This window comes from Choloepus didactylus, chromosome 16 (assembly GCF_015220235.1).
Source record: "Choloepus didactylus isolate mChoDid1 chromosome 16, mChoDid1.pri, whole genome shotgun sequence".
In the NCBI taxonomy this organism is placed as follows: Eukaryota; Metazoa; Chordata; class Mammalia; order Pilosa; family Megalonychidae; genus Choloepus; species Choloepus didactylus.
In genome coordinates, this window is record NC_051322.1 from 27,601,751 (window position 1) to 27,616,978 (window position 15,228).

Below are 15,228 nucleotides of genomic sequence, written 5' to 3' on the forward strand. Positions count from 1 at the left end.
GAATTAAGAGACTTGGGGGGAATTACAGTTGAAAATAATTTGAAAACTTAGACTTTTTTAGGATTGGAAATGAGATAGCATGAAGGAAGCATAGAATTCTGATGTTCCTAGACTCCTTGCTTCCAATAGAGATTGTTCGGAGAATAGAGTGTGAAATTGGGTAGAAATATGTTAAAGGAAATTATCTGGAAATAAAACACAGTGAACTTTTCAAATATCCATGGTGAATGTCTGAAGTATTTTGTCTGTGACCTAACTCACAGTGAAATATAATTTAACATAAAATCAATTTAAAGGTTAAAGACAAGATGCAACACAATGATTTCCTCCCTGCAGCTGTGGGTCTTCCACCACAGTCATCACTTCAGGGTTTTGTTTTAAAAGGAAAACTGAAAAATAAAAATTAACTGTCTACATTGGAAGTGGAAAATGACAGGGGAACATATTGGATTATTTGGGCTCCTCCTTACAATGTATGTTCAGATAACACCATTAGTATTTACTCTCATATATTCTTCAAGCTTCCTAGCATTAGATACTACAGACCAGTCTGTGGCTTTTCAAGCAAAATAATCATTCTTTTTCTTATAAATTCATTTTAGCAGCACTTATGTTTCGATTTGCTGCAAGTTCTCTAGCACTTATTAACATTCAAAGTGGTTCAGGGCAATCTCATGCAAATGTGTCTTCTTCAACCAACAAAATGCACACTTTCTCTTTGGCAATCAACATTTCATTAATAGCATGTTAAAGCTGGAATGGACTTTAATGAGGACCTTTTTCACCACCCAGAACCCACCCTCCCACCCAGCAATATTAGTGACATAAAAGACCAAGTGTCTCGACTTTCAGGTCATGTCGTTACATACAAGAAGAACACTTTTTTTTTTTTAAATAATTTATCTTCATCTTTGCACTCTGCCAAATTCCACTAAGAATTTGCAGGCCAGAATCTCAAACTGCTGTACTATTTGTATCAGGCTTGTCCTTAACTGAACACATTTTAGTATCCCAAATATTTGTCTTATAATGAAGACAGAAGTTAAAACATTGCCATATACATATATAATTTATTCTTCAGTATGTAAGATACTTTTCATTTTAGACATTGGCATGAAAGTAGTAATGCAGTAAACTTGGTTTTCATCTACCTTTTGTATCTATTATAAACGATCATCTGTTACTCAAGCACACACACACACATAACAGCACATGAATGGGTCAACATTAAGCCCAGGAAAAGACATTCAGTGAGTCTCCTTTGATCCCCTGACACAATTTTTAAAACATTTGGTTTTTTTTTTCTTTTCACTTACAGAATGAACATGCATAGTAAAAAAATAATAAATGAAGAGAACTGAAATTCTAGCCTTCTCTCCCCTTCTACCTGCACCAGCTTTTGAATCCAATATACTTAATTTCTAGGCTTTAAAGAGGTTTCTTCTATAAAATGGTGAAGTCAGTACTATCTTGACCATAGTCAACAAGTCCATCCACAGATCATGTAAGGTTTCTTCAGATGCTAAAATCTGTGTGAACCATGTGAAACTCCTGCCATGTGTGAAGAAAAGGAGTCCAATGGTAGTCGAGGCTAGTCTAATGGGAAGTGAGAAGGCAGAGTGTTACAGTTCTGGAAAGGAAAAGTGTAGGAATGTCTCATTTTACCTAAGGAGGAGAAAGATGGGAGAGGAAAGCATACACCTAATTTGCTAGGCCACATTTGATTGGGTCAAGCACCAACTGTAACTTATTTGCCACAATTTGAGAATCTATAAACTGTAGATAGAATTATTTAGTACAAACTTAATAGGCTTCAATAGTGATTTAAAATTCACACTAATGTATGTAAAGTTTAAAAAAACCTATTTGCATTAAATTGAATATTTTATATTTTCTTTAAATTTATCAAGCAAAATTTTAAATTAAAAACATCTGTTGCTAAAACCCCATCCTCTCTAGACTTTATTGTGTTGAAATTCCAAGTAAAGAAATATCCAATTGAAAGCATGCAATGCATCCATTTGTAGCTTATTTTTCCATTCAACAAACATTTTATTGAGCATCTACTAGGTTCCTGCACTGTGAGAAAATTGGTGAAGTGGCTAACCAGAACACAAGTGTTGAATGTGCTCTGTTCTGCATTGGCACAGAACCCACTTCTCTATGGCTGGATTATTATCTCTTTCCATTTGGAATGCAGCAGCCACATACATTCAGCCCAGTGCACCCACATGAAAAATAAATGTAGCAAAGAATCATTCCAAATTGAATTCAGTGATGTGTCTGGGGTAATGTAAAGCCAAGCAGGCTTAACACTGAGCATGGGATAGAGAGTATGTTTCCTCTTCACCAGCACCATCAACTACCTTCAAGAAGGTGAAGGCAGCTGCTCTATCACGTGCCTTTAGACAAGGGGAAGCAAGTTAGTGCTTACAGTGTACCAAAATGAGAGGATAATATGAACAAAGCAGATTTTATTTGCTTAGTGCTGGATTTCACTATTTTGCCCACTATTTAATTTGGCATATAGGTTAATGTACCTTTTTATTATATAGACATATCCATTTTGATATGAACATGACATGGAAACTATAGTAGGACTACTTTTAAAAGAAACATGGGAGAAATTATCATGTATACAGATATATGTCCCTTAATATAGAAATATTTTAAAAACAGCAGATAAAACATCCACTTCATGAATTGGGGATCTTGGAGCATATCTCCCTGTATTTAAGACTAGCAAAAGTTTTAGTTGATTTATGTTTATTTAACGGTGTTTTAATTAGTGCCATGTTACACAAATCTACCTGATGTCAGCTTATTTGTGAAAGGCTCACTTTAACAATAATTTTATAAATATGATAAAACACAAGTCTATAGTTTAGAATTTGAAGGAAAAGGAAATATCACCCCATAGTTTCTGTCCCAAACATCTGTCAGGCTGATAATATTTGATCAATAGACACTATTTTTTCCTTTATGTTTATAAAGGAAAACATGTCTCTCCTCACAGCCCTGCATTAAATCCACATCATCCTGAGAGAGGTGCCATATCAACTTCAGATTAGTCATTAGTACCTTAGTGTGAATTCATTTCTGAACTCACTCCCTTCAGGATACACAGAGCAGTGGGATTCTGACACTGTGGGGGAGACACAGGTATCTTTTTTGGAGCACAGGGTATTGAGGAAGTCATTCCTAAGTGGGATGCTAAGTTTTGTTGGCTCTGTGACTGCATCCCTGGAAAAAAGCCCCCAGGGATAAGAGAAAAGGAGGGAACAAAATGTTACCATCCACAATTTATCACCACTGCCAAGTGTTGACTGAGGCCCTGACTTCTCTTTACCTAAGGAGGTTTTCTTAAGAATGCCATCCATCTTTTGAGGATGTGACTGCTGAGTCATTCTTAAGGGGTTATTACAAAGGGCAGTAGGATAAGGAGATAGAGACAGAGGAATTAAAAAATGAAAATGACCTCTCCCCTGTCTCCCATCAGAGTGAGTCTTGCTCTTTCCCCCTCTTTTTCCCATTCCCAGACCCAGTCCTACATGCATCTCTGGTGGGAAGTCTGGAACAAATGAGGGGGGGGGGGGGGGGGGTGACACGGGGGGGCCGAGCAGGGGAGGGCAGTGGGTGTATCTGCCTCTCCCCATATCTCATGGTAGCACTGCACACTTTGGAGAGGTGTTCGGTTGCCTTTCTGAAGATGTTCTATTCATATCACTCTGAAGATTGGTTCTACTAACTAGAATCACAGAAATTAGACATCCATTGCTAAACAAGGCCACAATCCCAATGGTGCTTGAGTAAGCTAACTTTCTGGGCCAGTCTATAATGTTCAACTGGTAGGAAGGGAGCAACAAAGCGGTAAGCTCTGATATGATGACTAATCAATCAGAATTTGAAAGCTCTTGCACAGAGAATTCTGGGAAAATTCAATGAGGCTTTGGAAGCTCTTCTAAAGGAAAAGAAAAGGCTGAGGATAAAGCTGGATTTCTACCCCCCTTGGGCTTGAACAGCTGTCATCTGTCTTAGAGTAGGAATGTTCCTTCTAAGTAAAAATCTCATTTACATACTATAGAAAGTAGTGGAAAATCAGCAAATAAACACATTTAGCATCAATTCCTGGCTAATAATTACGACCCTTTCTTATTCCCTGAAGTCTCAATTCAAAAGAACTGAAGCTTCACAACATTAGTTTTAGGAGCCAGGCTTTTAAAGATGATTCTTAGAGGAAATGCCTTGCTCTTCCTCTGCACAGTGGCACACTGCTGTCGTAATTTTGCCTAATAATACCCCAAGCTCCACTTGTTACTAACTAAGTAGAAATAATTCTATAGAGGCATCAGATGAAATCGTGCTGCCCAATGTGAATTCTCCCAATGCCTAGGCTACAGCATGCCAAAAACAATCTCTTTATTGAAGACAAGCAATCCCCCTACTCCATTTATAATTTCTTTTCATTCATACACATTATCCAGAAGTTAAATTAAATTTGCCAGTAGATAACAACGCTTTGAACAGTCCTTACATTTTAAAAAAAGCATTTATTGCCACCATATTCTAAACAATGTGTTTTCAGGTTTTCACAGGGGAAAAATTAAAACCACTGGACAATTATACTGATACCTGTACTGTGGGGATCATTTTATATATCTTGTGTGGTATTTTTGAATTTGGCGGCACTGGATAAATATCTTTTTTTCTAAAAACAGGTCTCAGCTTTTTCATAAGTAAAAATGTTTTTTACTACTTGTATATCATTCATAAATAAAATGCAACAATCCTCTCAATTATCTCTCGACAAGTCAATGATTTAATTACAGCCCATACAATTTTAGTGTGGCATATTTTAATCTGTTTTCAATGTTAGAAAACTGGTGATTCATTACTCAGAAGATCCAAACAATCAGAATGTCAACATTATTTTTTTTACTATGCCAAACAGCAAAAGCAAGTTCAATGTATTTATTTATATACATATACCCCTTCTTAGGTGCATTTAATAAGTTTATATGCATACAGATACTTAGCTATGTACACACTCATTTGGAAATTCCACAAGAAAAAAACAGCTGGGGCTGCCAACCTGTATCTTTCGTGGTGGCTCTGTGCACAACAGCCTAAGTAATAAATTAGGTAGTTTCCTACCCATATTAGTCTGCCATATTTATGGGGTTGGTGGCCTGAAAGAAAAGTGTAGAAATGTGGCATCTTGGATCTGTCACCTTCAGAGCGACTTGGACATCCTGCTTCTGAGGCCCAGAGGGAGGAGGCGGATGCGCAGGGAGGCTGCAAACCCATTCAAAGACCGCTGACCTTCTTACACAGGGAGGAAGATGTCTGTCAATGATGTAGGCTTGTTAGGAAACAGAATTCAACTCAGATGTTCAAATGCACACACTTAATAAAGAGACAGTAAGAGAAGAGGGGGTCTGGCTGAAGAGAAGCACCCAGAGGTTTGCCACAAGGGGGAGCTGTGACCACCAGCAGGCCTGGGGGGCTCCCATCCTGAGACCACGGACAGCAGGAGCCGTGAGCAGGGGCCCCGATACAGTCCTCATCATGGAGGGCACCACGTGGAAAGAAAAGCCCCAACCACCCCCCCACCCCCACCCCACCTCTCTGTCGCCTCCTGCTGGTGCTTCCCGCTGGGCATCAACGGGAAGGCAGCCAGGAGAGCCGTGTGACGCGGTTCCAAGGTGTCAGCCTCCCGGAATACAAAGCAGAGCAGACATGGGCAGAGAAAGAATGGATCTGGAGTGGGGATAAACAGAGCGTAAACTGTGATGTTCAGGACACTAGCCAGTTCTAAAAAATGTATGGAAAGCACGAGCAATTCAAAAGCAGTCTGAAAACTATTGTTTCTCCCTTGGGTGTTTTAAAAAGCATAAATAAATAAGTGCTCTCTTTCTGCTACTCAGTTTTGGAAAGTGAATGTTTCAAGTTGTCAGAGTGTGTAAGCAATGTCTCTTTATTCATGACTGGAATTCCACCCCCTACTCAGACAACTTTTTGCTTCAGGGCAAATCCTGGCTTCATCAGAGCAAGGGAACAGGGTTAGAGAGGCCTGCTTGTTGACTATGGGAAATGATGTATGGATTTTTTGGAAAGAATTCCTTCTTGTCTATCTCAGGTATTTTCAAGTTCTTTAGCAGTGGAAAGAAGCAATTCTGGTAGACGAGCATGATCTTCCTTTATGACTCCCCACAGATCTGAGTATATCATTGCAGCTTATTGAATGTACTTAGAAAATGCTCCTGGCTCACAGATTAACTGGTTTATGAAAAGAAGACGTTCATGGGTAGTTTCCACAGGTCGATCGTATCTCTGATGCAAATCCTTGAGCTAGTCAGTTAAATGGACAGAGAACTAAATTGGGAGACAGAAAACCTGGGTTCAAGGCTTGCGGCTTTCACTTAGTAGTAATAAAATCTTAGACCAGAAATGTAAATTCTTTGTAACATCTTGGGCTTTCTCTGGAATGGTCTGGGCTAGTTTATTTCCAATGTCCTTTTCAAAATAATTCACAAAAACAAACAAACAAAAAACACTAAGATCTAAATTCTAAAAGTATTACTCAGAACAACCAAATACCCTTTTGAAGAATAAGCAATGCAGAAAGGGGGGGAAAAGTCTTTCTCTGGCTATATTTTTAATCTGACTTTGAAATTCCCAGTTCCAAGGCAATGAATATAAAATCCATAAAAATGTCTAGAGACAGCATCAGCTAAAGAAAAGAGGAATGCAGCAGAGGTCAGAGAGGAGAGAAGATGCTACACTGTTAGCTTTGAAGATGCAGGAAAGGGCCACTGCCCAAAGAATGTGGGCTGCCTCTAGAATCTGGGAAAAACAAGAAAAGGGTGCTCCCTAAGAGCCTGCAGGGGCATGCAACCCTGCTAGCTGTGTGATTTTCACAATGAAACTGATTTTAGACTTCTGATCTCCAAAACTGTCAGATAATAAATTTGTGCTAAGTCACTGTTTGTGGTAATTTGTTGCAACAGTCATAAGAAAACTAATACAAATTCTAAGAATATTTTTAATAGGGTCCTCTGGAAGACCTATATATCTCCATTAACCAAAGTAATAAATACCTAATGATGATATTTTATACCCAATGATAGAAAGTTGTGGAGAAGTTTTTGGCTATAGCACACTCTATGCATCGCCCCTCAAACAATACTAAGTCAGCTACATGTTCTATTATCTTTGAAAGCAAACTCTGACCATAGTCCTCAACCATGATTCTAAGTAAAAAAGTAAAAATTAAAAATAATGAGATTAAAAAAACAAAATCACAGAGGCATATGGATAGGAGTACAAAGGGTTTTTCTATTACCATTTGAAGGTTTCCTCATGTATTTTTAAGAACACCTTATCTTGCCTGTTGGATTTTAAACAATTTCATTATTTTATTAATGAATGACAGTGGGTAAGCCAAAAATGAATTTTTAGATTCAACACCTTTAAATATCTTCTTTGTTGCCTATTGTGTTGGTAAACTATTTCTGTATTCCAGCTTTCTTGGGGCATCCTTTCTGCATGGAAGTACTCTCATGATAGGTTAGAAGTTAATCTGTAACCTCTTTCCATGTCTCCATAAGCCTCCGACAATGGAGTTCCTACGAAGGGTTACATGGAATTTACGATTGATGAAAATTATTATTTATTTACTTTATGCTTAGCCCCTGAATTTACTTTCTATTTGCACTTATCATATTAATGTGATAATTATGGCCATACGTTACCATATCATATGACTGATACATGGTATCATATACTATCATACCAATAATTATTTACAATTGTGTAGTATTTGTCTATTATATTCTAACGATAAGATGAGTTTTTTAAGGTTAGGAACTATTTTATGCATCTCTTTTATTTCTCCAACCTTGTGCCTGGTAGGGACTAAATAAATGTTTGTGAAATGTAGGAGTCTTACCTAGACTAAGATTATAACTCAGATACTTTATAGTGCTCAAGGAACCTGGATTAAAAATCAAAACACACACACAAAAGAAACAGAACAAAACAAAACGAAAACTCTTAAAAAGAATCAGAACTAGCTGTCAATATTGGCCAGTATACACTGGATAATATAAGTAATTTCTTCAGAGCAAACAGATCACAGCTTAAAATAGTCGTGGATATGCTGGAATTCTCTTTTCAGCCATTGCTTACCCTGGGTCAAGTGGTTTAAGAGTTGAGTGCATTTTTCCCTCTGCATTCCCACACTTCCTGTGGGACCTGACCTTCACAACACCCTCCTACTTGGCAGACACCCTTTGCCCACATCCTGCTCCATTATTTCCCATGGTACAGTTCTGATATGCCCCACCTGGGCCTGCCTTCTTCAGACTCTACCTGTTTGTCCAGTTCTGTCAAACTCGCATTCATAAGATTATGCTTGATTTTCAGACCTTTACTCCATAGTCTGGCTTTCTGCATTTGAGAGATCACTTATTAAAAAAATCTGTGCTCACTTATTAACATATGCATCAACTTAATGCCATTCTCCTAGAAAGCATATTTCACACTGGGACCTTGTTTAGAAATAACTTCTTAGCATACAACATGACAAAATTCCAGATATTTGTGATAGTGCTTTATTATAGCCTTTATTTTAGTAGCTCATTTAAGTTCCCTCAATTAACACAAGCATTTGTTTATGGGTAGCATTGACTCCAATGACAGGAATCCACAAAATTTTAAGGACCTCTCTTTAGAGCCATCAAAATTCAGCATTTGGCCTAATTTATTTCTACCACAGAAATGTGATTATACTCAAATAATATCACTGTAAGGCAAAAATACTTAGAAGCCTATCATTCATTTAATCCATACATCATTTCATCAATAAATTCTTGGTTTTAACAATTCTTTGAGGTCCATAGTAATTGAGTTTGACCGGTCTTAGGGGAGAAACTGTTGGAGGGAGAAAAGGGGAGAAGCAAAGAAAGCCAAATTGTAAAGTTCAGTTTGTCAATGAAGCCAGTTAAGAGTATGAGATAATATTATAAAGTTGGGTACCATTCAGATCCTGTATGAACATTTTCCAAGGGTGGCTGAAACGTGATAGCATTCAAATTTATTATGCTTTTTTGATTTAGGAGTCACTGGATGATGAACTATGGTGATTTTTTAAAAGATAATTAAAGAAAAACACATGAGCTTCTCAGATGAGTAAAATAGAAAGACAAAGGAAGTTTGCCAACTAGTAAAGAAGAGACAGAATGCCTAAAGTAACATTAAAAATGTAGAAGTTAAAAGAAGTAAGTGAAAACCTAGAAGCTGGAAGCTTTAGAACACTAAACCTGTTTCTGCTTCCAATATAAAGTGTGATGATTTTATGTAATTTATTACAAATGGTAGAAGTTTTTAATTATGGGAAAAGGCTTCAGGGATAGTCACTTGATAAGATCTATGCATGTGGAGACAGGAAATTTTGAGCACCTATATTATCTATAAGCATATGACAAAGGAAGACTGGGATGAAGGTGCAGAAGGGGTGGGAGAGAGTTAGACAGACACAATTAGTCTCCAACAATATGCATTGTTTATGCCACTGATTGGGCCTTGAATCATCAAATTCCCTCAGGGAACTGTCTTGAATGAGTGATGTCCTCTCATCAATTATTAGACTTTTATGTATATATCATAAGCCTAATTAAAGTCCTGATAGCAGCAGCTATGCCTTTCATTTTATTGCTTTCTTTGGTAATTGCTTCAGTGTTCAGAATAAAGTCAGTAGAGACTGGGTAGGGCTCAAGATTCTGTGTGTGTGTGTGTGTGTGTGTGTGTGTGTGTGTGTGTGTGTGTATGTATCTATATCTCTCTCTCTCTGTATATATATACAAACAAGTTTGAAGGAAGTTTCATGGCTGCAGCCAGTATTGAGACTCACTCCCTGACTCTCCATCATTCAGCATTCACCAACAGCCTTCTGGGAGTATACTGGTGTCCCATGTAAACCTTCTAATAGTATATTGAATTTCTGTTGGAGAAGCCAATAGTCTGCTCAGCAGTTATTTTTATCATTAGTCCTATTCTTAATAAGCACTGTTTATTTTGTGTCTCCCAAGTGCTAGGCAGTGTGATAAAGACAGGTAAGTAGGTAGGAAGGTAGATGTATGCCTAGTGCCTTCAAAATAAATTATAAATAAAATCTTACTTTCCACATTTAAGAGGGGGAAACATTTAAGTTTAGAGGGTTTAATAACTCCTCAAGAGCACACTACTAGTGAATTACTTGGTTTAGGTAACTTTCCACCTCTTGTGAATTTCAGTTAACATGAGGCATTTTTCTGGAGGTGGCCTAATCATGGGTGCTTTGAAAACCAAACCAGCTTCTATCCAGTTACATTCCTCTATTTTATCAGACCAAAACCAACAGCCAAACAAACTCCTTTCAAATTTTTTATTAATTTTAGCTACAAACATTCCCTAGCCACCAAACATATGCTGCCCCAAACTCCTTTAAAATTATGTTTTTACTCAATTTACTTCTCACTATTCCTTTCTTAATTCTTTCTGTAAATAGCTCTCTCTGGAAAACGTTATTTATACCCTTCAATTAAACTGATGACCTCTAAAACCTTCTTTCTAGCACCAACCTCTTTTTTTAGCCCATGAAATAAAGACTGTAGCTCTTCAGACTGAAAGTACTGACAAATAAATTCATTAATCTACACTCATGCCCACACATCTCTCCTGCTTCTATGTTCTCTGAGTATAGTGCCCTCTCATTTGTCACTCAATTGAGTCAGCTTTGTCCTAATTCAGTGGTCCTGTTGATTCTGTCTCTGAGGTGTATCCACTTTTCCATTTTCATTGTCATGTCCCACTTTAGATTATCAACTAGTTTCCTAAACTTTAGAAATATTTTCTAATTGCTATTCCTGCCTCCTGCATCCTAATATCAACTTGGGTCACTACCATTCTTCAATGTTTTCTTTTGAAAATATGGAAACTATGGTTATAATTACTAAAACTACTCATTATTCTTTTTTACCTGTAGGAGGGTATCAAATAAATATGTTCAAAATAAAGAATGGAAAAAACAAGGACTATAATTAAAAAAAGAAAAAAAAAAAAAAGGAAAACAGGGAAATTTGAGAAAAAAACAAAAGAAAACAGACTGATTTAACAAAGAATTAAACCAAGTCTTCTGACTCCAGAACCGGTCACTCCAATAATCACACTTCTCTGCTTGCTTTTCTACTGCATTCCATTTCCCACATCAAGACTCCAATTCAGAATATTGTGATATCTTGAATCAATGTAACAGCCTGATTGGCATCCCTCCTCTAAGCTTGCCTCCCCTCCTAAGCTGTGCTTCAGAATGAAATCAGGGTACTCTTGTATAAATGCACATCTGATGTTGCTTCACTGCTTCAAACTATCCCATGGCATGCCACAATTAGTGTAGTCTGCAAGGCTCTGCATGATGTGTTTCTACTTGTCTCTTCAACCTCATTCACTGTCATTTATTCCTTGTACATTCCTTGCACATGAGACTTTAGCTACTAGAGCACAGAATGCTTTTCACACCTCCAGGCCTTTGCTTTTGCTGTTCCCGCAGATCTTGACCTGGACAACAATTGCCAAAGGGTCCTTCCCAAAAGCCCACATTGGAACTAGCTAGCCTTACTCTGTGCATGCATGCTTCGTGCTCTTCTCTTAATCACCTTTGCCATAATTTGTGAGGTCTGGTCTCACTAGATAATGCCTCTGTAAAGACCAGGAATGAATGAACCTGCCAGTCTTAGGATGGTATTCAGCACATGTTACATAAATAGTTGTTGCAAACACTAGACTATTCTCTTGTATCTTTTTAGCTTCTCCAATCTGCTGATAAAAGCCCTACTCGTATTTCAAGGGCCAACTCAAATATCATTTCCTTTGGATAAATCAGTTGCTCCACCTCCAGTGTTCTCATATTATAATTATATAAATGTCTATCTCTCCAGATAAACTATAATCTACTCTATTGGTGGTATGTGATGGCTCCTCAACACACATTTGATAAGTGAATATATGAAGTAATAGCCAGAAAACAACCAAATAAACAGATATTCAGTCCTTACTAAGGAGTCCATAAAGAATATCATAAAAACCATTGTTATTTTTTCAGTTTCAGTGCTTCTGATTTCAATAGTTTACATATTTTCACCATTTGTTCAATTTTTTTCTCTTCTTGTAACAGTTTCGTAAAAGAAATCTCAGGTAAAAAGTCTACTTTGCTGTTAAGAAACTTATCTACACCAAGAAATGATCAGATTTCTGATCTGCTTGGGCATTGAACTTGCAGGAGATTCAAAGGGATATGGCTAGTTTCTGCTTTGCTAAAGATGGGCTAAATTATGCATACCACAGTTCACTGCTACCTGCTTCCTCCACTGAAGTTAGAAATCCATTCTAATTTTGATGATTTTTAAACAAAATTGAAGTTTTATAAAAAAAAAATTTCCTCTTAATTAAAATACAACTTTACAAATCAATCTTTTATGTATGAAAAAGGTAGTTAAAACATACAGGCTTAACTTCAACTGGTCAGTAGATGGCTTCTTTAGGATAAATTTAAATTAAAATATTTTATATATCTCCTCTTCCCTGTACATAATGACTAAACTAAAATAAACTTCTAGCAAACCGAGAACAGAAGAAAACAACTCCATTTGTTTCATTTAGATTGTTAATAAATTAATATAAATAATGTAGCTTAAAAAATTGCCTCTTAAGTGATCAGAGTTAGGCAATTTGGCAACAGTCCACTGGAAAGAACCGGACTATTAATCTGCTTTGTAGATTGCAAGGTCCTTGGGGATACATCAGATCTTCCCTCAAATATGTCCCCACCCTTCTTTGAAAGTGTTCCCCAGACCCACCTACAAAAGAGTCTTCCTTATTGCCTTATTGCAGTTTTAAAAATGTTTGGAAAATTCAGTTTTACTCATTTAATTTTCCCCAACAGACTTTTGACAAAATAAAAGATGTCAGACTAAATTAAATTATATGTGTAGGAAATGGCTTAATGATAAATTACATAAAGCTGATAATAGTTATCACAATTATAACCAATATGACTATCTCATTTCCAAAAAGTACTCAAAAAAATAACTAATGATATTACATTTTCCCAGCGTATCAAAAGTGCTATATCTTCTTGAATGATCAGTTTATGCCACATATTCTAGGCTACACTGCGGTGTAGGTGATTCCCATAGCATTAGGGTTTGAAGATTTTTGTTACCAGCCTAATGTTGAATTATGAAAAGAGTGTGACAGCAATATGATGAGAATGAATAATTCCCTCTTTACAGAAAGGGAATCTGAGCACAGATGGATAAACAAGACAGAGATGATGCTAAAGCGAGAATACAAATTCAAGGATCATTATATCCATGATTTTGCTCAAGTTCATTGTATCATTTCAGCTAGACACTATAATTTAAGCACATCAAAGCACCCCCAACATTGCTGTTAACACCAGCATTATGTTTTAGCCCAAACATGCCAACACTCACTGAAGCTCCTGATTGCTTTCCTGTACCCGGTATGGGGTGGAGGTGGGTGTGAGGCAACAACACAGGGCCTCTGAAAAATATTTATTTACTGATCATTTTGGAGTCATGCAGACACTGTTATGCATTTTGATACACCTTCATCTTTTCATAGTGTTTGAGCCCTATAGATCAGTCAGCTCAGATATCTGCGCTCCTAACACACTGAAATATTTGGTTAAGCTGACAAATTTGTGTAGTAAATAGAACTGCCTGGCAGGAAGCTTTCTGTCTGCTTTAGTCAATTCTTTGAAATAAATCCAGTCAGACCTGCTTGTTCAGGCAGCTTTGAAAGTCAGTGATACAGATGAATAAACTATATGTTCTCTCATTAGGGCTGTATTTGAAAGACTCAGTGGATACGGACAGGCCACTGCTCTGGAAGATCCAAAGGACTCCACTGGTAAATGGTATTGGCAGATACAGTTTGAAAGAAGGACTCCCTCAATAACTGTGATAATTTAGCCCAGGTCAAAGAGGCACCACACCGACAAAAAGTGGGCAGCTGATTCTGTGCACTGATGTCCCAGTTGGACACTACTCTAATAAGAGAGACAGTGACCAGTGGGGAGGGTCAAGAAGGTGCACAGACACCTGTCAATAGGGCTTGTTCTCTAAGTGGTGAGACGAATGTCTACAATGACTCTAAACTATTCACAAAGCTCACCCATCCATCTATTTATTCAATCTGTTCTAAACTTAACAAATATTTGATGAGAGCTTCTTCTTTGAAAAGGAAAGTTGCATGCTGTTGAGGGGATGTTCAGCTGGAAACCTCTTTGGGACCCCTAAGCAGATGAAATAAGAATAGAGAGATGATGTCAGAAATCCGGCAGGGTACAAAGGCAATGCCATGGGATTTTAAGTAAGTCAGAAATTATTTTTACTTGATTAAAAGTGATTATTTGTTAATATACAAACAAATAAATTGATGCAGTTCAAGAGAATAAAATCATTGACAAAGGCTGAAGCTATATAGGAAATCTGAGGTGATTTGAGCTGATTATGAATATAGTATATTAAAATTTCCCCATTACTTTTACATACCCTATTTTATATGATTATCACAACAGTCCTGGGGTGTAGGTAGGGGATAAATTATGAACCAATTTCACAATTAAAGATTAGTTTCCTGAGTTATTCTTTTTTCCAGGTATTTTTTTCATATATATATATATATTTTTTTTTTTCATATACATATACATATATAATTGAGATTGTTCAGATACCATACAACTATCTAAAGATCCAAAGTGTACAATCAATTGCCCACGGCACCAGCATATAGCTGAGCATCCATCAACACAATTATTTTTTTTTCCAATTTTTAGAACATTTTCACTACTCCAGAAAAGAAATAAAGACAAAAAAAAAAAAAAAGGAAAGTCAGATCCTCCCATACCCCTAACCATGCTCCCCCCACTATTGATTCAGTTTTGGTATAGTACATTTGTTACTGTTGATGAAAGAATGTTAAAATACTACTAACTGTAGTATATAGTTTGCAATAGGTATATATTGTTTCCCTATATGCCTCTCTATTATTAATCTCTAGTTATAGTGACATACATTTGTTCTAGTTTGTGAGAGAGATTTCTAATATTTATATAGTTAATCACAGACATTGTCCACCACAAGATTCACTGTTTTATACATT

General features: G+C 36.9%; 1 protein-coding gene across 4 annotated transcripts in view; it reads right to left on the reverse strand.

Annotated features, from left to right (window-relative positions):
- Positions 1–15,228, reverse strand: part of DCC (DCC netrin 1 receptor) — a 1,223,099-nt gene that overhangs the window by 655,613 nt on the left and 552,258 nt on the right. The window lies entirely within an intron of this gene.